We start from the raw sequence: 26330 nt of genomic DNA, 5'->3' as shown, positions 1-26330 counted from the left end.
CATGCTTGTTTTCACGTTTCGTAGTCTATCCTAAGTGTATAATTGATAATAAGGGTTGTGCAACACCCTTAACATAATAGTTAAGAAATATCACCCAGACCTTGGACCCCCTCACCAACCCGGAAATGCAGACGGCTTGGTTTGATATTCGCCCCCACCCTTGTGAAGAGCGATCTGGCTCCCCCGCCCAACCCGTGACGTAGTCTCAGAGTGTGTGTGCCCCGCCCACCCGTGACGTAGCCCCACAGCTGTCTGCTCCGCGATGCGCCGCTCCTGCCGCGCGAGTGAGTGAGAAACGATAGAACTTCAGATCAACACTACTTTGAGCCTAAATAAATCTGGTGTTTATTCTACAGCGTGCTGCGCAGAACAGATATATATAGATCTATATATATATATATATATATATATATATATATATATATATATATATATATATATATATATATATATACATATATATATATATATATATATATACATATATATATATATATATATATATATATATATATATATATATATATATAAAAGTCTTATGTCCATCGCGCTCTTATTTCCTGGTTTTTCGGTATCGGATAGAACTTCTCTCCGTTTATTTTCCCGGTTGCTGCATCAACTGCCACATAAACCTTCACCATTGTGATAATAGTAAAGAGTGCGATATCATTAATGAAGTTTTGGGCCTCTTTGAACCGTGTTTCGTCGTAAATCGAAGCAGAAAAACTCCGGGCTTGTAGGGAGACACGAGCAGCGCGGAGCCGGGGGGAAGGGGGCGGGAGGCGGCAGGCGGGAGGGGGAGGCGGGTGGAGGGGGTGGAGGGGGAGGGTGAGGGGGGATGATGACGCGTGCCTGTGGTTATGACGCGGTCTTGTAGACACCCCCCGTCAGTTTGGAGATTCGAGGAAAGGAGATAGTCTGTAATATAGCTAAACACTGCGGGAATCAATCAAAAAAACACTCTGGGTACATATATGAAGCACAAATAGCAATGTAAGAAGGTTAAAAGCTCTGAAAAGTCGATTTTGCATGTTATGGGACCTTTAAAATACTTCTCGGCTGCTGTAAAAGGCTAACAGCTGGAGTTATAGGACAATAGACGTGGGCAGAACTGTTACATTTACTCAAGTCACTTTTTAACGACATTGACTTCTTGGAATGGTTTTCTGCACAATTCCTGGAAACTGTTGTTGTGCTTTACAAAATAAATTGAATTGAATTGCACGAACACTGAACTGCCAAGAGATTATCGCATGTTAAATCTATCAAAGAGATACTCAAGTAAACTCCAATGAATAAATTGTATTGAAATCCATAGTGGCTCTAGATTCTATGTTTGTGAAGGGCTCTCCAAAGTCCACAACATTTACAGCGCGCAGACAGAGAAATAAACACAATTCTGTTTTGATTATATAGTAGAGAGGGAGAGGGCACGGAGAGAAAGGGAGAAAGGGAAGGAAAGAGAGAGAGAGAAGCAAAGAGTGGGAGAGAGAATGAGGAAGTTCCCAAGGGCCTCGAGCCGTTTCACATGAGACACTTTAAACAGCCCTCCAACCATAACACATGCATTCATCACGTACGGTTAAACAAGCGGAGGATGTGCTTTACGTGAGTGGCATTTGTGGATTCTTCACAGCGGCTGGAGAACTGGAGACGTTTGAATTCACATGAACTTGGACTTCTAGGTACGTCGCGGACCGAAATTTCCCGTTCACCCGCAAACCGAGGAGCAAGACGCAGGAAAAACAAGGGAACGGACTGTGAACTTGGCGGAATAACAAGACTCTCTCACGAGCTAATGAGGCTAACGTGGCTAACGCTCAGACAAGCCCCTTTTCCCGGTGCAGAATCGCCGAGCTCTGAAATGCGCTTTGCCAGGGTAGACGCCGATGTGGTGGTCCTGAAAGCGGGAGCTAACGACGGGCGCGCCGCTGATGCTGGACAACGTATTTCGGACAATACATGCGTTCGCACATCCGGGAACTTGTACAGTAGCTACCGAGTCCGCCATTTTGAAAGGGGCACAACCGCACGTCTACTACATACGATATCCAGTATATATGAGGCCAAAATGCCAAAAACCTGCGTTCTGTTTGGACATCGCTCTGTTTTCAGACCAAGGAATGATCGCTTTGTTGTGTACCTTAGTTTGCCGTTATCGTCTAAAGAATCAAAGTATTTGTAGCTCATTATGCCGTGGAAAAGGATGACGTCATGGTAGTTGCTAGAATATAAGATAAGATAAGATATTCCTTTATTGTCCCACATGGGGAAATTTCATTGGTGCTACGCAGGTAGATACAGAAGAACAGAACACTTATAGGAAGTCTGAAAAACACTTTCAGTAGAAGATCTCCTATAAACAACAAATAGACAAATAAATAAATAAATAAATACCATTGCATGTGATCCCGACAGTAATTGCACATGAATATGTGTCACGACGGCACATAGATTGCACATGAATTTCACAGTAATTGCACATGAATTGCACATGAATTCCAACAGCAATTGCACATACGACAGAATTGCACATCAGTATTAGGTTAGGTCAGTATTGCGACGGGATAACGTGACGATCTCCGGGTAAGACGACTGTTCTCCGCAGTTTCATGAGTTCCTCCTTTGTGTAAACGCGGTACGGCGCCGGCCGGAGCCGGGGGGCGGGGCCGGAGCCGGGGGGCGGGGCCGGAGCCGGGGGGCGGGGGCGGAGCCGGGGGACTCAGAGCCAAGACACATCGCAACGACACGACGAAAACACTCAATCCAGCCGAATAAAGTCAAAACAAGTTAATTTAAAGCGATTCCAGTGCGTGTCCCGATCGTTCGTGAAGTTCCTCTTTCATATAAACGTGTATATAAACGTGTACCGACGACACGCCGTACTTTAGCGCGGCCGGAGGGCGCGGGGGGGGCTGGTGGGCTCGCTCGGAGCTAGCTCACGTCACAACAACACAACGAACAACGAAAAACGCTCAAATCCAGCCGAAAAAGTCAAAAACAGTTGAATTAAAAAACAAAAAAAATTAAAAAAATATCGCGTGCCCCTTTCAAAATGGCCGCTATGGGGAAGTCCCCGTCACCGCGAACGCATGTATACGGATGATTTGCGGGAGGTGAAATCCGATAACGAGGCTACGAAGTGCAAGATTCTTGAGTCGAGATCCGGCAGAAACGATCTCAGACTCGTGGGCGTCCCGGAGGGTGATGAGGGGGAACACACTGAGAACTCGCATCCGGGACTCTAGACTGTATAGAGTGAAGAACACCTCGTAGACAGTATTAATGAAACAAGCGTGAATTAATCTAAATACAACTATGTTTTTGATGAGGAAACTTTGTTGTATTATAAAGTAAATTTCACAGCACAGATTTGATACATTACAATAATAAAATCTGCCGCAATACATGTCTGAATCTAGTCTCAATATTAGCTTTAGCACTGATTCGTTTCTGGCCTTTCCATCTCCAGCTTGAAAGTTCCAGAGAACAAAGCTGATCTCTTGTTGTGGTAATAGGCCCAAATGATGCCGCATAATGGCTCGTGTGCATTAGCCGCAGTAAATGGCTTCCTGTCATCACTGGCACAGGCCCCGTCCCTGTGATGGTGGCTCCGTCTACTTCCTGGAGCATCGGCGCTAATGTAATCTGCTAATTATCTGGCGCTCTGAAAGGAGACGGACCGAGCTCCAGTGAAAAACCCGGACCTCATTTGATAGACGAGCTGCCACCATTCTCCCTGTTCTCTGCTCTCGATATCGGAAGCATGGTTATTAATGAATCAATACCCAGATACTAATAGATAATAAAAGCTCATTAAACTTAAAAGGGCTGTGGCTGGTCTCAATAACACATTTTTAAATACAATGACTTATTTTATGAAATATTGCACACAATGGAGGAAACCCACCCAGACACAGAGAGGAACATGCAAACTCCACACAGAAAGACCTGGACCGAACCCACGACCTTCTTGCTGTGAGGCGAGAGCGCTTGCCACTCATGACTCCAACCTCCCTTGAAAATGTCAAAGAAATCCTGTAATATTACCTCCAGTGACTCTTTCCAAAGTAGGTTTGAAATACATATATATTTATTTGACAAGCACTGGGTTCAGCTCAATGCCGGGTGCTTGTACTCATCAATCAGAATCAGAAAAGGTTTATTGCCATTGTCAATGAACAAAATTCACAAACATAGGAACTTGCTTTGGTGATTCAATGCAACATACAACGATGAGCAATAATAAAACAACATTTCTAAAATAAAAAAGAGCACGCATTAAAGCAAAACAATTTGAAACGTACAGCTCCTGCAGAGATGGAAGTCTGCAGCCGATCACCTTCTCAGCAGAGGGCGCTGTAGTCTCTGTTTGTCCCTGGCTGTGGCTCCAGCGTACCACACGGTGATGGAGGAGGTGATGGAGGAGGTGAGGATGGACTCAATGATGGCCGTGTAGAACTGCACCATCATCTCCTCTTGCAGCTTGGCCTTGGGTGATGGTGCAGAGGAAGAGGAGGGAGTCTACAGTGGTGATGAGGAATTCTGTGATGGTGAGGGGGGGCTTCCGTGAAGTCCACAATCCACAACATTCTTCCCCAGCCACACGCACTGTCTCCGATCCATCAGGAAGAATCTGTGGCATCTGTGGCGCTCCACTCGCCCGCCCGAGTCTTATTCGTCACTCAGAATGTAGGGACAAATGACCCTAACTTATTTTCCATTTTATTTTAAGCAGTTTAAATCGATTTGTTACAGAATAACCTTTAACAAAGCTCTCACAATGAGCACTTGAACGATTATAGTTCATTTTCCACATAATAAATCAAAAGTCAGTATAGTAACTTTGACAGACCTTTGAGTGTAATTTATTCGACACCATTTCCTTGTTCGTTCTCTTGGTTGATCTCTGCTCAGCCCAGGGGAGTTTGATCTTGACAGTCTCACAGATAAAGAAATGAAACGTCTCTCTCTCTCTCTCTCTCTCTCTCTCTCTCACACACTCTTTCTCTCTCCCTTCCCCTCTCTCTCCTTCTCTCTCTCTCACACTCTTTCTCTCCCTCGCACTCTTTCTCTCTCCCTTCCCCTCTCTCTCTCTCTCTCTCTCTCTCTCTCTCTCACACTCTTTCTCTCTCCCTTCCCCTCTCTCTCCTCTCTCTCTCTCTCACACTCTTTCTCTCTCTCTTCCCCTCTCTCTCCTCTCTCTCTCTCTCACACTATTTCTCTCTGCCTTTCCCTCTCTCTCCTCTCTCACACTCTTTCTCTCTGCCTTTCCCTCTCTCTCTCTCTCTCTCTCTCTCTCTCACACACTCTTTCTCTCTCCTTCTCTCTCCCTCACCTCCATCTTGACTCTTCCAGCCTCTCCCGGGACCCCTCCTCTCTTTTTGTCTTTACCGCGCTTTTCAATTTCACCGGGGCAAAAGAGAGTGCCGTTCCATGTCCGTGGTTCCACTTACAGAGAGTTCACCGAGCCACGTCTCCAGGGCTTTTCTTTCCGAGTAGAACCGCTCACCACTATTTTTAAATGTGCCTCCATAAAAGTTTCTCACCTCAGGACATGACGAACTTCTGAGATCAGATCAGGAATTGTCAAGACGCGATGACCAGTTACTGACATTAGTACTCAAAAAACTGTTTATGCCTAGTGTCGACCATTAACTAAAATGTAAAAATTAAGGGTCTGTAGTGACATGCTTAGGTGGGAAATATATCAAAACGTAAAGTTTTAAATTTTTTTAAAAAATAGTTAAAAAAATGCTATAGGAAGAGCTAATTTTGTGATTAATTTGACAGACATTTAACATTTTTCTAGACATTTTTAACACGTTTCTGTGGGACTGATCGTCAGGATACACCAAAAATATCGAGATATTGATTTTTGCCAATATCGCTCAAGCCTAGTCTTTTTGCTTTTATTTTTTACTTCTATATACTTCTATAGTATACTTCTCGACTGCTGTAAAATGCTATCACTTTTTAACAACTTCTTGGAATGGTGTCCACAATAATTGTTAATTACTAAAATGTAACTAAAAGGACAATTATTAAAATCGTAAGATGTGGTCAGTTATACGGTCATAGTTTGAACGTATGTCAGGCTCTCTGCTCCATGTGGCGACGTCACTTTAGTTGTTTGGGTTCGCTGAGGCTAGTGCTACATGCTAGCTGCGTCTTTGCGTTTGTTAAAGTTTCTAAATGGAAGAGAAATGCAGAAATAGGTCCAGTTTACAGCTAAGTCTACTTTGCAGCGGATTTGTGTTTACAGTTGATCACATGTTTGACAGAGATTGATCGTTGACGCGAGAGGTGTCACTCTGCGGCCATGATTACAGAATATCAGGCTTTGTCAATCACTGCAGTCTTTTAGTGTGATCCTTCTCCTCACTGTGAGACTATGACCCACACTTACGAGCCATGACGCAGGAATTTCCCCACGATCGGTAATCATTCATCGCAGTCGGCCTAAATCGTGCAGTTGACACCCGACTTAACACCAGAGCCTCGTTAGCAAACATGTTTATAGACGTCGTGACTCGTGATTAGCTCAGAAATTAGCGTAGAACCAACGACCACGTCATTCTTGAATTTAACTGGACACTAACGCCAAAATAATAGCGGGTAACCTTTTACAATTACTTCTATTTTAGTATATCAAGCCTTAATATATATATATATATATATATATATATATATATATATATATATTTTTTTAACATACAGAAACGTACATAAAACAAACTGACCTATGTAAAGAAAATATTTAATAATAATAATCTTAGAAATTAATCTGCGCAGGAAATGTCACGTTTCTTTATTATTATTGTTAGTTTTTATTAGTTTGTATTATTGAAATTATTATTGACACCAGAGCCTCGTTAGCAAACATGTTTATTGACGTCGTGACTTGTGATTAGCGCAGAAATTAGCATAGCACTAACAACCACGTCATTAATATTTCTTGATTTAACTGGACAATAACGTAAAAATAATAGCGAGAAACCTTTCACAATGACTTTTATTTTAATATATCAAGCCTTAGTATAGTTTTTTTTGTTTAATGACGTCGTGACTCGTGATTAGTGCCGGAATTAGCATAGCACTAACGACATTTAGATGACATTTATTTCAGTTCATCAAGCCTTAAAGGCGGTATGGACGATTTTTCGGCGATTTGAGAACGCAGGTGGAAGTGCACATGCGTCACTCCCTCGTGTGGACCGATACAACACACACGTGCGTTCGTTTATTAGCGTAACGGAGCGCATCGCATCTCTCGTCTCCCGTAGATTTCTGTCCACTTCTGCGTCAGCTCAAACTGTCTTTCTTCGTCTTCATTTTGCCCCGTACACTGAGGGAACTATATTATGATAGATCCATGCGCTTAGGCACGCGGACACGTGGGGACAAACCGCACGCGGCTGCATGTGAGCGATAGGTGCGTTTTATGATTGATACATGGCAGGACAAATGATTTATCCACGCCACGAGGAAATATGATACAAAATGTGCTGAAAAAAATCGTCTATACCATCTTTAATACAGCAATCAGGTGACTTTTTTTTTTTTAACATACTGCAAATTTTAACATATTGCAAAAATGTGTAATAATAATAATAATAAATATAGCCGCAAGCGGCAATGATCGGCCCTCGCCACGCCGCCGCCACGCCCCAATTGTCTTTTTATTACGCCTACTGCTGAATCTGTGACGCTGTCACATCTTCTCCCCTTTGTTTTACAATCAAAAAGCAATTTTATTTTGAATTCTTGGCAAAATGTGCGGCTTTGCCGTACAGACACCGTGACTCTTTGAATAAAAATGTGGATAACTTTTACCCCTGAAGATGAGTCTCACCAAATTTCAGTTCGTGAAAGTCTAAAGTGTAAACATGTTCTGGCGATTTCCCCATTGGAATAACATGGAAGGTTTCGGTCATCGTTACGGCAACGACGTAACAATTATGACATGGGTCTCATTGACTTTTTTGATGGGGCTAAAATTGAGTTGTGTGTCAAATTTCATAAAATTTCGCAAAACTAAACATTTAACCTCCATATAAAATCTGTAGGGAGCGCTGTGGCTCCAAATTAATTTATTTCACTTCAAGTAGGTTTAGGGCAAAGAGTTTAACAACTGATTCTAATTTGACGCAATTCGGACTTTATCTGCGCAAACGGCAGAAATGTTAAATTTGGGAGATTTCTTAGCTAGAGACCGTGAGAGGTATCAATGTAATTTGAATAACTTTTGATGTCCCACTCCTCAGTAGCATTTTCACCAAATTTCAGCTTTTTAGGGCCAACGCCCTGGGAGAAGTTCGTAAAAGTACGACGTTTGGAAAAACTCCGAAGTCATGTTTAGCCATTTTTGAAGCAATATGGCCGACATTTGGTTGGGCGGACGGCGTTGCCGTAATAATATTTTTTACTTCTCTTGTCACCATCTACCTCTGCGCCAAATTTCATGATTCTACGATCAGATTTTTTTTGGGTCATTTCCCATCTCTCAATGCATTTTTGGTACATTTGGGGGCGCTGACGCGCCAATTTTTTTTATTTTAGAAAAGGGAAATAGCCAGAATGTAGAGAGGCACGATTTTTAGAGGTGTGCAAATTTTTGTGACTTTTCGTCAATGTTCAGTGGGTGAAAAATAGGGGGGTTGGTCCCGAGAAGAAAGAAAGAAAGAAAGAAGAAAGAAAGAATAATATTCTGATTCGAAAACAATGTTTCCCATTTTTCAAATATCATAAACTATACATTTTCGGAAAGCGCTCGCGCTTTCCTACCTCATGGTGTGGGTCCCTGGTCACTGACGGGTACTTTCGTTAATTTTGAGTGGGCTCCGCCCACTTTGTGTTTTTGGCCCTCTATACAGTAATAATGTTCAATTTTTGCATTACATGCTTATATGCACGGAACATGCAAGAGATGGGGAACGTATTCGTGAGCTACTTAGCGCAAATGAGTGCTTTATATGGGGATGACGAGGTCGTCATCCCAATGTAAAGTGCTCGTTTAGTGCGCACTTTTGCACGGGCTTCGCCCGTTTACAACGGTAATGTTCCATTTTCCTACTACTAATTAGTATGCACGGGGCGTGCGTGAGTGAAGGAGTGCGTTAGTGAGTGTTTGGAAGTGGGCGAGCGCTTCGCGGTCGATTTCGTGCGCACTATGTGCGCACTTTCGCAGCCGTGCTTCGCACGGCCTTACGAGATTAATAGGCCTCTCGCCAGCTTGTGGCGCTCGGGCCTAATAATAATACTACAACAATAATAATAATAAAGAAACGTGACATTTTCTGCGCAGATCACAAACGACAAAATGATATAGCTGACATATTAAAATGAATGGCATAGAAGGTTTACATCAGACCCCGGCTGCTCTAAACACATGTCCATTGTAGTATATCATTGATTATAGTACAATAACAGTAATAATAGTTTACGCTGGTGGCAGATCTGCTCAGGGACTGGTTGTTGTCCCTTTAATGCGATTAGAGCCGGAGCGTGGCTGAGGTGGTGAATAGAAAGACGATCCCTTCATTAACGAGGCAGATGTGCTCCACTGACGGGAATTGGCCCCTGATGAGAACAGCGTCACCGATGATTTTTGTCCAGTGACACAGCCACTGGGCAGTATACGACAAGTGGCGATTATCTTTGTCCACTGTCCACCGGTTTGTCCTCAGTGCGTCCAATTTGTCTTTTTGAACTGGCTAATGAGGTGAAAAAAGTGTTGACTAAAAATATGACGCTGAACGTTCACAAAAATAAACGTCCAGCGGCATGTGAAGATGTTTCGTTTTTCACTGCGCCCGGGACGTTGTAGCTTTCTCCCGGTTTTTTACAGTTTGCTGTTTACGGCCTGTAAATCCCCGAGCAGCCGGGGGCGGGATTACCAGGTCCTGTACCTGCGGCTCAATCACAGGAATTATACGGTGCCGCTGGATGTCTCTTGAAATAGCCGCCTTTTAAAAATACTCTCAACCTTTCCAGATATTTGCACGGCGGAATGTCAAACGGATCGGTTTTAAGGTGGCATCAAACGATGTTTAAGGCAGAAACTATATAAAGGGGAATCAAGCAGGTAAAATAATGTAAAAAAAACAAATAAACTTTATCCTTTATTAACCTTTATTAACATTTATTAACCTTTATTAACCTTTTTAAGACAGAAACTATATAAAGGAGAATCAAGCAGGTAAAATAATGTAAAAAACCCCAAAATGTTAACCTTTACTAACCTTTATTAACCTTTATTAACCTTTTTAAGACAGAAACTATATAAAGGGGAATCAAGCAGGTAAAATAATGTAAAAAACAAAACGTTAACCTTTATTAACATTTTTAAGACAGAAACTATATAAAGGAGAATCAAGGAGGAAAAATAATGTGAAAAACCAAAACGTTAACCCTTATTAACCTTATTAACATTTATGAACTTTATTAACCTTTATTAACCTTTATTTAACCAGGTGAAAACGCATTGACATTGACAAGTAAAATACAGTAGGACATAATTTTTTTTTACACAATTACGAGACATTAAAGAACAAAAGGATTCTCTTTCTTTACACAATACGTCACTTTTATTTAATCCTTGAACATCCAGTTATTTGACAAATCCCTCTTTTAAAATGGAACAAGTTTCACGGAGCTTTGTACAAAACCCTACGTTTATAAGGCCAGATAATCCTAAAGTAAATAACGAGCCGGTTTGGCTTTGGTCCTCCTGGTTTTATCTGTGGGAGTTTATCCTGCTCCACAGTTGTATAAAAGATTGTGCGGTCGCCGAGCGTTGTGATGACAAGGCGAGGACAGAAAGACGTCCAATCAGGAAATGTCCTTCGGCGCTCTCAGAGAAGGATTATGTTTTTCATGTTGTTTATTTCAACTTAAGACCAATTTCTACTTCTTAACTACTTAATCAAAAGGGTCAAAAAACAAGTGCCTTTTTTACTCGTTTTATACCAGTACTTGAACCCAGTACAGTATACTGCTTTTTATTCTATATGTATATATATATTACATATATATATGCAATATTTTTATGCTTGGATTCCTACAGAGTACAGGACTACTTAAGGTACAAGTATATATATGAGTTGGAAATATTGAGTACTGTAGCTCGTTTTGTTTACCCGAGCCTATGATAAAATAAATGAAATAAATTAAAAATAATTGAAAATAAAATGAATAAAATGAATAAAACGACTCATTGTACTACTACAACTAAATATTTTAACTGTTATTTGAAGTTGCAGTGCTCGCTGGTGGTGCAGCGGTTTAAGGCGTTGCACGTCGCACCGTCGATCCAATTCCTGATCCCAGTTATTTGCTGAATGTCTCTGCCCCGCCCTAAATATTTCACGCTACAGCTGTTGTGTGGAATAATCATAGTTTCAAGCCATAAAATCTATTTGATTCTAGGCTCCTCGTATGCAGTGTCAAACCTATAAATGCAGTTTCTTGACATAATGTGACACTAAACTGTCTTTTTATCGCTCAAATGCCTCTCGCCTCTCACAGATCTGACCTGTACCTTGCCCTGGTGCTGTTTGATCCCCAACAGGCTGAAATGTGTTGCGGCTCAGCGAGAAAAGCCATAATTAACGAAGCGTCAAAAAGCGTACAAAAGTGCCAGAAAAGTGTGACTAGATGAAAAACAAGACAGCAAAAAGCAGATAGAAACTGTAAATAATACATTCTCACCAATCAATAAAAGGGCAAAAAACGCGGCAAGAAACGACAAAACATGACTAAAAGCGACTTGACTTAAGTGACAAAACACAACTGTAAGCTGCAAAAACACGATTGAAAGTGACTAAACACAACTGAGATACGATTAACAAAAAAAGGTTCGGGAATTTTTTTTTAAAAGCATCAAATAAAGTGCTTAAAAAGCGAAGAAGTGCAACTAAAAGTGACTACCGTATTACCGTGTGACTTACCAGCTCGTTCCCAGCCCTCTCTAATGAACGCTTTGTCCTTCTTACGAGAAAAAGAGCTCTAAAACCACTGGAGAGATTACAGTCCTGCCCTGGTCAAACAGGAAGAGCGAGGAGTTGCGTTACAGCCGTTGTCATCGGAGCGCCGCCTTATCGTTTTCCCCCGAAGGCACCGTCGGCCTGCGATTCTTACTGTATGCGATGAATGAAAAGGCCGAGTCACGGGGTGTTCGAAACTCGCCCAGCGTCACCTGGAGGGACGGCGGCTGCACTTTCGCTTTCTGTCAGAGAAGGACAGTCGAGCTGGAGGTAGAAGAGAACGCCGCGTCTCACGAAACTGCGGATTTGTCAAGTCGATGCAATCCACGAAAAGGAGACGTTTGCCGCTAAATGCCAGACTCGTGCGACGACAAATTCTGCATCCGATCTCTGTGCGACACCCAATCACCACAATCTATACAATCTATCAAATCAAGCGCTTTTTTGTATTTTATTCTGTTTCCAGAGCAGTCAAGAGCTGTCCTCCTGAGACCCCTCCCCCTCAGATATCCTCAGCTCCTGTAAGTATCCTCTCTTCTACTTTACTCATCTTGTTTATTGCACAAAAGGCTTGTTTTACGGTTTTTGAACTTTAAACCGTCCGTTTAACCGATCCATTGATGAATTATAGTTCAGGCATCTTTGTTCCTACCGCAAGTGGTTCTTAAATGAGCCTTAACGAGACCATTAGCAACGTTAGCGACGTTAGCGATGTTAGCGACAAGAACTGTTGTTGTTTTTTTGCAGTCCTAGCGCCCTCTTCTGGTGTTGAATGTTCATGGTTTTCCACTTCCTGTTGCATGAAACCATTTCAAGCATCGCTGGTATTTTGGTTTGAAATTATGATCGCTACGGCAACGGTCCTAGCCTCTCATTCTGAACGCCATGGGTGGACACATTTTTGCTTAAAGGGACACTACGTAATTTTATTGATGGACGGTTGGAAACTTATGGGAGAAGTTGTTTGGCCTTAAAAAAAAAGTTTTAATTTAAACTAAAGCTTAACTAAATTAAACAAAAACATAAAACAACAAAAACAAGCAAGACAAGACTAGTGATAAACAAATCAGTTAAATAGTCCCATTTAGACATTTAAACATGTCTCTGAGCAATAAAAACACCTGTAGTTGAATTATAACCTAGGGATAAGTTTAACGCTAAACTGTTGGACATTCTAGAAAAGTTACATCTTGCCAAGACATTATTCTGAAGCGGACATATTATGTAAAATCAACTTTTGTGACACATTATGACAGCGTTCCCTCATCATTAGAGTTGTTTTTTGGTTCTATGTTAATTAATAATCCTGCATTTGTCTCACATTTGAGGCTCGAGTGCTCAGAAAATTGCCGTTTACACCTACCCCCTATCTCCGCCCACTGCATCATACACAAATACAATGTCACGTAGCTATTTTTCAACAACAATTTGCTGCTCGTTACAATGAAATACCACTGTAAAGAGCTTTGATCAAGAATGAACCGTGTCCCTATTATCAAGCGGTTTCAGACCAGTTTGATACTAATAATCCTCAGAAAGCGTAATATGTCGTTGTTAAGTTATACCACAAGGAAGCTAGACACGTTTTAAAGCCCGAATCGGGCTCAATTCAGTCGCTTTAGATGGCGTTTCCCAGCAGCAGTCCGACACAAACGGATTCAATCTGTTCGTTGATCGGATGAAGCCGATATTAGGCACTCTGGAGCCTCGGCGCACACGGCCCCGTAATGAAACCCCGTGTTTGTTCTGTAATGGGGCAGATTTGAGCTGCCGATTGTGTAATTACGTTTGGAGACAAGTCCGCTCGTGGAGAGGACGTGCTGCTGCTGCCCAACGCCAACGACCATTCGTCAACATAATTCAATCACGTTTATGTCATCTCGCCGTAAAAGCCCAGCGTTTCCATTCTGATTCATTGAAAGTGGTGCACATGTTACGGCGATGTTTGTGGTTATTAGAGCCGCATAATAGAATACAAAAGATGAATGGTGTAATAATACGATTCATCCGGCTAACTGCTGTGGGATTCTGGGGCGTTTGATTGGGACTCGTGTCTGCTCGTGAGCTGAACCCGTGAACATGGAAACGGAATCAAAGTGTAATGAAGATAATGAGATATACAACGTGTTAGAACTAGAATAAAAATGTTAGTAACAGGCTCTGTGCACAGCCACGCGCTAGCTAGCTTACCGTTTCTCAACGCTAATGCTAACTTTTATTGAAACATAAAGTAGCCAAAAAATAAACAACATATTAAAGATTCAAGCAAAGATTTAAGCAAAGACTCACTGATTGTGTTTGTATCTACATCAATTCAGTTTGTGGCATTATTGTAATGTTTATTATGCCTCAAAACTTGCCTTGGCGTAGTGTAAAACAGACCTATATCTATAAACACTTGAGTATTTGCCATTGTAAAGTCTAAAACATGTTGTCAGTGATGTCCACTTGCACCTCGCTGTCCGTGATGGTGCAGTACGTGTTCATTTTGGCACAGCTTGACTAAATCCCCATCGAGATAGAAATGGACAGGAAGTAGCGATGCTAACAGTGAGCTAGGCGTTTGCTGAGACTTACCATTGCCTGATTTGGAACCCTGTCTGATCCGAGCCCTGTCTGATCTGGACTAACTTGACAGACTTCAGACTAAAGGGTACACAGCAGGGGCGTTAGAATACTGGTATGGTGATATTTTTATGACAGCATGCAGATTAAAGTGGGTTTAGGCCAATCTTGCCAAGACCAGATTTCAGAAAGCTTCTATATCTGTGACCTATTTAATAACTCATCAAAACAGAAATAATACTTTGTTGCAATTTTGTGAAATGGCAAAGTCAGGGAAATTTTTTTATTGTCATCAGTATTGGATGTATCGTGAAATATCGTATCGTGACGTGTGAATTGTGATATGCCCTAAACCTTTTTGTCTGTTTTGTTCTGTCTTGCTCATGTTCTGTTGTTTGGCCTCAAGTAGTGCTCAGTTTAAATCTTGTTACAAATATCGATGTTTGTTAGAGTTTATTCTTCAGAAAGAGAAACCAAAATGTGTCTTTTAGCTCGTTATCATCAGAGTTAGCCGTTTTGCACGTCGGACTTTACTCTGCACTTATAAACAGTGTAAAGATATAATTTTCATCGGGAAAACAGTTTATATTCCAAGACTAAATCGGGTTGAATAAATCTGAAAAAATATGTTTGTCCTGATTGTACCACAGCTGCAAAATTAGATATGCACTAATTTATGATTCCAGACTACACAGCGCTCGTGCTCTGGAGATTTTCTGTGGCCCCGTAATCCTGTGTGTGTGTGTGTGTGTGTCTGTGTGTGTGTCTGTGTGTGTGTGTGTGTGTGTGTGTCTGTGTGTGTGTCTGTGTGTGTGTGTGTGTGTCTGTGTGTGTGTGTCTGTGTGTGTGTGTCTGTGTGTGTGTGTCTCTGTGTGTGTGTGTCTGTGTGTGTGTCTGTGTGTGTGTGTCTGTGTGTGTCTGTGTGTGTGTGTGTGTCTCTGTGTGTGTGTGTCTGTGTGTGTGTGTGTGTCTGTGTATGTGTGTGTGTGTGTGTGTGTCTGTGTGTGTGTGTGTGTGTGTGTGTCTGTGTGTGTGTGTCTGTGTGTGTCTGTGTGTGTGTGTGTGTGTGTCTGTGTGTGTCTGTGTGTGTGTGTGTCTGTGTGTCTGTGTGTGTGTGTGTGTGTGTGTGAGTGTGTGTGTGTGTGTGTCTGTGTGTCTGTGTGTCTGTGTGTCTGTCTGTGTGTGTGTGTGTGTCTGTGTGTGTGTGTGTGTGTGTGAGTGTGTGTGTGTGTGTGTGTGTCTGTGTGTGTGTGTGTCTGTGTGTGTGTCTGTGTGTGTGTGTGTGTGTGTGTGAGTGTGTGTGTGTGTGTGTGTGTCTGTGTGTCTGTGTGTGTGTGTGTGTGTCTGTGTGTGTGTGTGTGTGTGTCTGTGTGTGTGTGTGTGTGAGTGTGTGTGTCTGTGTGTGTCTGTGTGTGTGTGTGTGTGTGTCTGTGTGTGTGTGTGTGTGTGTCTGTGTGTCTGTGTGTGTGTGGTTTGCAAGGACATACACACCTCTACATCTATAGACTATGACTGGTTCTCAAACGTTTCACTGAGTACCACCTACGAAAATATGTGGACCACCAGCTCTAAAATCGATGTGAAACAGGGACTATGATAGGTCTAAACTATGTCTCAAAGATGTCTCAAATGAGGACTATGATAGGTCTAAACTATGTCTCAAAGATGTCTCAAATGAGGACTATGATAGGTCTAAACTATGTCTCAGAGATGTCTCAAATGAGGACTATGATAGGTCTAAACTATGTCTCAAAGATGTCTCAAATGAGGACTATGATAGGTCTAAACTATGTCTCAGAGATGTCTCAAATGAGGACTATGATAGGTCTAAACTATGTCTCAGAGATGTCTCAAATGAGGACTATGATAGGTCTAAACTATGTCTCAAAGATGTCTCAAATGAGGACTATGATAGGTCTAAACTATGTCTCAGAGATGTCTCAAATGAGGACTATGATAGGTCTAAACTATGTCTCAAAGATGTCTCAAATGAGGACTATGATAGGTCTAAACTATGTCTCAGAGATGTCTCAAATGAGGACTATGATAGGTCTAAACTATGTCTCAGAGATGTCTCAAATGAGGACTATGATAGGTCTAAACTATGTCTCAGAGATGTCTCAAATGAGGACTATGATAGGTCTAAACTATGTCTCAGAGATGTCTCAAATGAGGACTATGATAGGTCTAAACTATGTCTCAAAGATGTCTCAAATGAGGACTATGATAGGTCTAAACTATAGATGTCTCAAATGAGGACTATGATAGGTCTAAACTATGTCTCAAAGATGTCTCAAATGAGGACTATGATAGGTCTAAACTATGTCTCAAAGATGTCTCAAATGAGGACTATGATAGGTCTAAACTATGTCTCAGAGATGTCTCAAATGAGGACTATGATAGGTCTAAACTATGTCTCAGAGATGTCTCAAATGAGGACTATGATAGGTCTAAACTATGTCTCAAAGATGTCTCAAATGAGGACTATGATAGGTCTAAACTATGTCTCAGAGATGTCTCAAATGAGGACTATGATAGGTCAAAACTACACAGTTGCTTCACTCGTGCTAAACCAGGACAAACATGTGGATTCAATCGACTTTATTTTCAGCAAATGTTTGAACTGCAGACTTTATCCGTGTACCACCTGAAAGAGCTCACGTACCCCCCGAGTTACAGGTACCACAGTTTGAGAACCACTGGACTAGACCAAGACTAAACTGAGACCTCAGGATTATATACAAAGGTCTAGGACTGCATTACCATCAGGCTGAACCAGGTTTAAACCAGGACTAAACCAGGACTAAACCAGGACTAAACCAGGTCTAAACCAGGACTAAACCAGGTCTAAACCAGGACTAAACCAGGTCTAAACCAGGACTAAACCAGATTTAAACCAGGTCCAAACCAGGTCTAAACCAGGTCTAAACCAGGTCTAAACCAGGTCTAAACCAGGTCTAAACCAGGTCTGATCAGGATAAAAAGTCGACTAATCAGCAAATATAATTTCTATTGTACATTGAGACCTTTTAAATACATTATCAACCATATAACGGTCCAAATATGTTGAGTAAGGTCAAATATAGAGGCTTATATTTACTTTTTTTGTTTTTGATTTTGATTTACAAATACTTTCTATGCCTTTTTTTAGTTGAACGGCAATTGAAATGTATTTTTAGGTTACAATTTGTACACAAATAATTCAAAGCGCTTCACGCAACACGAAACAATGCATCCAAATCGCAATATATACAATTACAAACACGAATAATCAATAAAAATGAGAGAGAAATGCATAGATAAAATCCTTTCAGTCAAACGCACAGCTAAACACAACCATTTTGAGCCCAGATTTGAACATTGCAGAGTGAAGGCCGGTCCAAGAAAAATAAAAGAGAGTAAAATAAGTATAGAATAGATGGATCTCCGTGTCCTTTGGTCAGTGCGCTCTCTGTGTCGTGAGCTGCTGCTTCTGCCGGAGGCGACGCTCGGCTCAAACCAGGCTCTAAAAATACACCACGGGATCCCATTCAGAGCCCGCCGCTGTAAACATACTTCATGTGCGTGTGCGCGCGTGTTTGTGTGCGCGTTTGAGACCGTTTGGCTCTGGCCGGCCGCGCTCCAGGCTATTAGCGGCCTGCGGCGTTGCCATGGTGACCGCCGGTGTCCGCACAAAGCACATCTGTGAGAGCTGTTTGTCAAGAGAGGTTTTTTTTGTGTGTGTGTGTGTCTGACGCTGGGTCTCCTCTCATTTCCTGTCAGTCGCTGGACTTGGGTGACCACGGGGGGGACGCAGGGGGGTTGCGGGGGCGTCTGTTAAGGAAAATAATACTACGCAAGTAAAATGGACCTTTTCTCTATTTTAACCATGTTTTTTGTTGTTCCCGTGTCAAAAAGCATAGCCTGGGGTTGTATTTAGCTTCATTCACACTTGTTTCATTAAAGTGCCTCTGGACGACTCATTAGTTAAGTTGATTTAAAATGTTGCTAAAAATTATGAAAATGTTATCCCGGAATAGCATTTTTTAAGGTTTATAATTTCACTTCCTGTTTGTAATTGATGACATCACTCAGCAAACTAATGTCATAATTATTTTAATTTGAAAGTAAATGAGAGTGATTTTATTTTGTAAGTATGTTTAGAATTTCAAAAAAGTAGTTTCAGTGTAAATTCTGCACAAACTTTGACTGGAATGAGAGTCCCTGGTGTGATGTCACTTCCTGTCATTTTCAACAGATTAATAAACTTTCTCCACAAATACCTGCTCGATTGGTGTAAAACTATAATGTATATGTATAACAGGTATAAAAACACCAAATAAAGTCAAAATTAGAACATCGTAAAAACCTGTCATAGGCACTTTAACCCTTTTCACGAGGTCGTCTCCCTCTGAGCCTCAGAAATATACTCGGGTTCAAATGTCCCATATTGTGACATCATAATTATGTAGAGATCTGGAGGGCCCCTGTGCTGTTTTAAAGCCATTATAAATCCTTGCTTGACCCGTGCTTGGAATGTAGTGCATAAATGAGCCTTTGCAGTGAGAAAACTAATTAAAACGTTTACTACAATATTTAGAGTAGCATTTTAAAATGAATAGACTAAATGTACTCGAGTAAAGACAATTGAATATATACTTTTAAAGCAGCAGGTCATCACTTTCCCCAGACATGAGAATACTTTGTGCCCTCAGTCCCAAAAGTGCTGCTCCTCTATGTTTTTAAAAAGAACGATCCTTCACTGAGCGCTGGACAGAACGAGAAGACTTTTATTTCCGCTGCAACAAACAAATTCCCTGAAAAAGAGAACGAAGAAGTAAATCTATAAACATTGATCGCCGACAGTTATTGTTTTCAGTCTCATTTCACTACTACAACAGCAGAACAACCTGTCCGAACTATAATTTTTCATAAATCTACATTGTTTTAAGCTACACGTGTGAAATTTCAATGCTAAGCTGTCCAAAAAATCGTTTAAAACCATAAAAGAAGACATTTAATTGACTCCCTCACAGTAAAACTCCATCTGTCGGCTCATTAGTCTTATCAGACGTAGGTAAACACGCTGCTCTCGAACAAGTTTAGTCGTGGGGAATAGCGGCGGGCGGTGAGTCGGAGCATCCTCCGGGCTCCGGGGCCCAGAGAAGAGGAGCACATTCTGGGGAAGCGGTTAACCCCTTGCCCCTGGCTGCTCCCGCGCTCTCCAGCTCTATATGGACATGTTCTATTTCCACTCCAGCTGGCTCCTTATCGGCAGCTCAGCGGGGCACACCAATTCTCTTTTAATAAGGACTTATTTGGGCAACAGGAGGAATTCCATACTTTTTCCTCCTCCTCTTCCTCCTCTTCCTCCTCCTCCTCTTCCTCCTCCTGCTGCGAGGCTTTGATTCTCCACTGCACACGTTACATCCTGCATTCCTTTCACCTGTATTTCTTCTTTTTGGATGGTTACGTGGATAAAACGGCACGGCTTTATCAACTAAAGGCATTTTTGTTTGACTAAAGACCCTTTGTTTGACTAAAGATGTTCCCCGCTGATCAATTTGTCAACTAAACGGGACATAAACTGTCAAAAAGCTTTAAAAACTGTGAAGTATTGCTATGACCTGACCAGTGTGGGGAAGAACACTTTGAAAATGTATGTAGTTACAGAATACTGAACATGTATTTTGTTACGTATTGTGTCTATATTCTGTGTTCTGGATACTTTCACATTGAGTTGCATTAGATTATAGCACAACTCAGGAAAGACGCATTTATTTATAGGTCAAGAGAACACAATTTTATCATTTCTTATTCTAATTCTATCACAAGAAAAAGGCACATGAGCTGAGTTTTATATTTTTCATAATGTTTTCTGATTTGAGGAGAGTGACTGTATAGTGAATGAGTGACTGTACTCTGCGGTACAGTTAATCTGAATACGTGTGTTCAGTTCCTTCCCAACACCGTGAGTCACTGCCAAAGATTCCAATATGTTAGGCTGTTCAGTTATTGTGGTGTGCGGTTTGGCTGTTTATTATGGAAATATTGAAGTCAGTGCGATCAATGAATGTACAGTACTTTTTCACAGAATATATTTAGAATTACTTATTTTCATTCTTTATTTTTTTTTTTTAAATTATTATATCATAGCAAAAATGTACATGCCTTAATTTACTAGTCAGACTCTGTCAAAATAAAAACTTAACCGAGACTAAATCAATTTTAAAAAATCTACATAAAATCAGACTTTTTCAACATTTAAAAGCACCGGACGAGGACCAGTTGCAATATATTTAGTTTTGCGCGTTCGATACTTTTTTGCAACATATGGCACAGCTTTGTTCAATTTCTGTCCTGTTTCAAATGTTAAAGAAGACTTATTTTCGCCGCTTAAGAAAATGGAGAGTGTAAATGTCAGCGGGCGTGTCACGGTGAAGACCTGGACTGAAGAAGTGTCCACGGGAGAACGAAGATGACTCAAATATGCACAAATCACTCTAAATACAACTTTTAATGGTTCAATGAGAAGGGAAACATGGTATGGTTAAAAGCTCCATTAACAGATCTCCATTAAAACTCCAGGGCCTTTTTAAATGTGAACTTAAACTTGATAGAAAAAATACAAAAACAAATATTAAATTCCAACTTTAAAAGCACACTGTGTTTGTTTGGGGCCCACATTATGGTATTAAACATATCTTTTGATCAAATGCATCATGTCTTCTTTTAATGATTCCTTTGTTTGTTTAATTTATTAAGACAAACTATTATATAACTACACTTATTCAATTACGTGTGTTTCTATTGCAAAAAAATGAAAAAAGAACAGTTATTCCGACTTTGACAAGCCTGTAAACGCATTACAACTGTAAGGCATTTATGATATTGCTGTGCTTCATCTCCATGGAGACGAGCAGGAGGCAGACCCCGAAATGTGTTATTATCCCAAAATCTTCGTAGCTTTTCATTTGTTTGTATTGGTTCTGATTTCAGACCACGAAAATAAGAACCCTCACAAAAGTTAGAGCTCCCATTTTTTTTTATTTTTCTTTTTTAACATTTTTGTTTTCAAATTTTTCGCAGAGTTTGTTTTTTTTCCACTTATTTTTGTGTTTGATCCGAGCTCATGACCTACAAAGATTTGAAATCATTTTGGAATGTGTGTCTTCTTCTACATTTCTCCCTGATTTTATTCATTCTTGACCAATTTCGCTGCACAATGGTCACTTCCTGTTGTCCCACGTTTCAGCGCTCCTTAAAGTTCAGTTTAGCTTCAGCACTGTTTGGTGTGTTTGGTGAATTGGAAATGGGAATACTTTTGGCCTCCTCTGCTTGATATTTATTGGAGGAGATGCGCCCTCTGTTCTTCCCACACTCAGACTGCGTTACGGATTTTCACTCTCAAAAATATGCTCCAGGAACACATTTTAGTGCTGCATAAATCTCCATCTGACGGAGCGAACCCTGCTCTCCGTCTCTGAATCCTCGGCTTTGCGACCATGTTTGGGAAAACTGGGCACAAGTGTGAAATGAATCTAAATGAATAATAGAGCGTCTTCTGCACACATCATCTTATCATGAGTCAAACCGTCTGAGCCTGTAGTTTGGACGCGGTCTGTAACTCCGCCTTTACCTGCTTGAAACGAGGCAACAAAAGGCTAAATTGTAATGTAAAAGTCACAATTATAGTTAAAAAATAAAATAAAAATCAAGTTAAAATTCAAAATGTGGTTTAGTTATGCACAATATGTTGTATCAATATCAAAATATCGGCCAAAATTATCAATATCACAACTAGCTAAATATATCACAATAAACCAGACAGGAATGATGGCTGATTTTATTCTACATTTGCCTAAATTATTCATGATTTAGCCTCGGTTTTGTCTCTAGTAAGTTTTTATTTTCTATAGAGTTTGACGGAACATTAAGGCATAAAAATGTGTGTAATACAACTGGAATGAAGGGAGAGAATTATATTCCAGTATCGTAATAATATCAATATGACAGCACTTGGCCACGTGGCAATAATTTCTAATATCGTGCAGACATCTGGTTTAACTTTGAGAATATTTAAGAAAGTATGTGAAAGAGGAAAAACTCACAAATACTGCAGTTATTTCAGGAATATTGCAATTCATTTCAGCATCACCTTTACACCTCAGCATCACCTTTACACCATCATTATCAGCTTTACACCTCAGCATCACCTTTACACCTCAGCATCACCTTTACACCATCATTATCAGCTTTACATCTCAGCATCACCTTTACACCATCATTATCACCTTTACATCTCAGCATCAGCTTTACACCTCAGCATCACCTTTACATCCCAGCATCACCTTTACACCATCATTATCAGCTTTACACCTCAGCATCACCTTTACATCTCAGCATCACCTTTACACCATCATTATCAGCTTTACATCTCAGCATCACCTTTACATCTCAGCATCACCTTTACACCATCATTATCAGCTTTACATCTCAGCATCACCTTTACACCATCATTATCAGCTTTACATCTCAGCATCACCTTTACATCTCAGCATCACCTTTACATCTCAGCATCACCTTTACACCATCATTATCAGCTTTACATCTCAGCATCACCTTTACATCTCAGCATCACCTTTACATCTCAGCATCACCTTTACACCATCATTATCAGCTTTACATCTCAACACCACCTTTACATCTCAGCATCACCTTTAAACCATCATTATCAGCTTTACATCTCAACACCACCTTTACATCTCAGCATCACCTTTACACCATCATTATCAGCTTTACATCTCAACACCACCTTTACACCATCATTATCACCTTTACATCTCAGCATCACCTTTACACCATCATTATCACCTTTACATCTCAACACCACCTTTACACCTCAGCATCACCTTTACATCTCAGCATCACCTTTACACCTCAGCATCACCTTTACACTTCAGCACCAGCTTTACACTTCAGCACCACCTTTACCCCTCAGCACCAGCTTTACACCATCAGCATCACCTTTACACCTTCAATACCAGCTTTACACCTCAGCACCACCTTTACACCATCAGCATCACCTTTACACCATCAGCATCACCTTTACACCTCAGCATCACCTTTACATCTCAGCATCACCTTTATATCTCAGCATCACCTTTACACCATCATTATCAGCTTTACACCTCAGCACCACCTTTACACTTCAGCACCAGCTTTACACCATCAGCATCACCTTTACACCTCAGCATCACCTTTACACCATCATTATCAGCTTTACACCTCAGCACCACCTTTACACTTCAGCACCAGCTTTACACCATCAGCATCACCTTTACACCATCAGCATCACCTTTACACCATCAGCATCACCTTTACACCATCAGCATCACCTTTACACCTCAGCATCACCTTTACACCATCAGCATCACCTTTACACCTCAGCATCACCTTTACACCATCAGCATCACCTTTACACCATCAGCATCACCTTTACACCTCAGCATCACCTTTACACCATCATTATCAGCTTTACACCTCAGCACCACCTTTACACTTCAGCACCAGCTTTACACCATCAGCATCACCTTTACACCATCAGCATCACCTTTACACCATCAGCATCACCTTTATATCTCAGCATCACCTTTACATCTCAGCATCACCTTTATATCTCAGCATCACCTTTACACCATCATTATCAGCTTTACACCTCAGCACCACCTTTACACTTCAGCACCAGCTTTACACCATCAGCATCACCTTTACACCTCAGCATCACCTTTCCAACATCATTATCAGCTTTACACCTCAGCACCACCTTTACACTTCAGCACCAGCTTTACACCATCAGCATCACCTTTACACCTCAGCATCACCTTTACACCATCAGCATCACCTTTACACCTCAGCATCACCTTTACACCATCAGCATCACCTTTACACCTCAGCATCACCTTTACACCATCAGCATCACCTTTACACCATCAGCATCACCTTTACACCATCAGCATCACCTTTACACCATCAGCATCACCTTTACACCATCAGCATCACCTTTACACCTCAGCATCACCTTTACACTATCAGCATCACCTTTACACCTCAGCACCAGCTTTATACCATCAGCATCACCTTTACACCTCAGCATCACCTTTACACCATCAGCATCACCTTTACACCTCAGCATCACCTTTACACCATCAGCATCACCTTTACACCTCAGCACCAGCTTTATACCATCAGCACCACCTTTATATCATCCTTAGTTGTATATTATTAATGATCCTGCACTGTGCATCATCTTCCTTTGAGTCTCTCCAGGTTGAAACACGTGTGACAAATATGACAGTGTTTCCATAAATATACGACTACAATCACATTTTTCTCTCAGATTGATGTTTTCAACTCGATTAAGAGGAGCTTTGATGAAGATGTACATTTGAGGTTGGACTCTCAAATGCGTGTGAACCCTCTGCAGTGTTGTCCATGTTTGGTCAGACCGTCCAGCGCTGCGTCTGTGCGGTGGGAAAACCCAACATTTGACCTCTTAATCTGCTCAGATGAGTGCGTCGCATCCACACGGACCGGGCCGCGGACGCTGTGTGATGTAACGGTGAAGTTTTGGGTCGCTTTGGCATTTGGTGTCTGTGGCGACGGCGTCTCTCGGTAAAGGCCAGTTACCTAATCTCAGCATGAGTCTGTCCTTCTCTGGCCTTTGTCTTAGAAGTTCATTTATGACAAGATAACTCAAGGTTTCTATACTGCAAATGTCCACAGACACTTTATTATAACTTATGATAGCCTTAATAAAGCAAGAACAAAGAGGTAATTCATTATGATTTAGGGTTCATACCAATTTCTAATCCTAACCCTTAATTAAGTAGTTTCTAAATAATTTTGAATGCACTTTTTTGTTCCTTATAAGGCCTTTGTTCATGCGTTATTAAAGGACACATATTGTACATAATATTTACTTTTTTCTCATAAAAAATTCACCTGCCGTAGCATTTAGATTCATTCGTGCTCCCGATCCCCTCCGAGTGTCAAAAACACTCCATTCACAGTCTCACGATCAGTACGACTGCATGTGGAGACCAGGAAGTAAACCGTATGTGGTGAAACGCTTAAACTGTTGAGTGGTGGCGCCATCTGCTGGCTGCAAGGGGGGACAGTTAGCACCGTGAGAAGCAAGGCAGAGATCCAAATGTAATTTTATTCGATATAAATATTTTTAGTTCTAAAACACGAGATGCCAAACTAAAGGTACTAAAGGGCACGTTTAAGGGCTAATAACAATACAAATAATGCATCATATTTTCACTTTAAGGATAAACTGGTGCACATAATTGTAAGAAGATTAGAAAGATGGCTGTGAGAATTTAGAAAATAAAAAATAAAAAACATTATTTGATTATAATACAATAAAAAACTAAACTTAATAATAAAACAAATTGTATGGTAAAAATGCATTGTTTTGTTGCAGCATCAGCCAAAAATGGAAAGTACTACAAAGACCATGATCCTTCTCTCCATTTCAGTGCAGACGACAGTAAGACATAACTGTTACAGCACTTTTATATTTCAAGTCTTTGGAATATGACAGTAACTATTCACACCAACGTCTTGTCAATACGTATAAGGAAAAAGTAGCATATCGTATTTCTGGAAAATAAGTCGCACCAGCCAAAAAATGCATAAAAGAGAAGAAAAAAAACATATATAAGTCGCACTGAATTATGAAATGAGGTTGCAAGTGTGAAAATGACAAATAATATCACATATAAGTCGCTC

At 40.9% G+C, this 26330-nt stretch overlaps 1 protein-coding gene across 2 annotated transcripts in view; it reads left to right on the top strand.

Moving 5' to 3' along the window:
- Positions 1–26330, top strand: part of LOC140354994 (1-phosphatidylinositol 4,5-bisphosphate phosphodiesterase beta-4-like) — a 131349-nt gene that overhangs the window by 23613 nt on the left and 81406 nt on the right. For both annotated transcript variants that reach the window (XM_072440122.1, XM_072440123.1), the window contains exon 2: positions 12454–12508. The gene's annotated coding sequence lies outside the window, so the exon portion shown is untranslated. The remainder of the gene's footprint in view (positions 1–12453; positions 12509–26330) is intronic.

Source organism: Eucyclogobius newberryi, unplaced genomic scaffold (assembly GCF_026437365.1).
Source record: "Eucyclogobius newberryi isolate DKJ021-1_F unplaced genomic scaffold, fEucNew1.0.hap1 SCAF_1, whole genome shotgun sequence".
NCBI classification, from domain to species: Eukaryota; Metazoa; Chordata; class Actinopteri; order Gobiiformes; family Gobiidae; genus Eucyclogobius; species Eucyclogobius newberryi.
The sequence above is the reverse complement of the archived record's forward strand: the minus strand, read 5'-3'. Positions and strand labels throughout refer to the sequence as shown.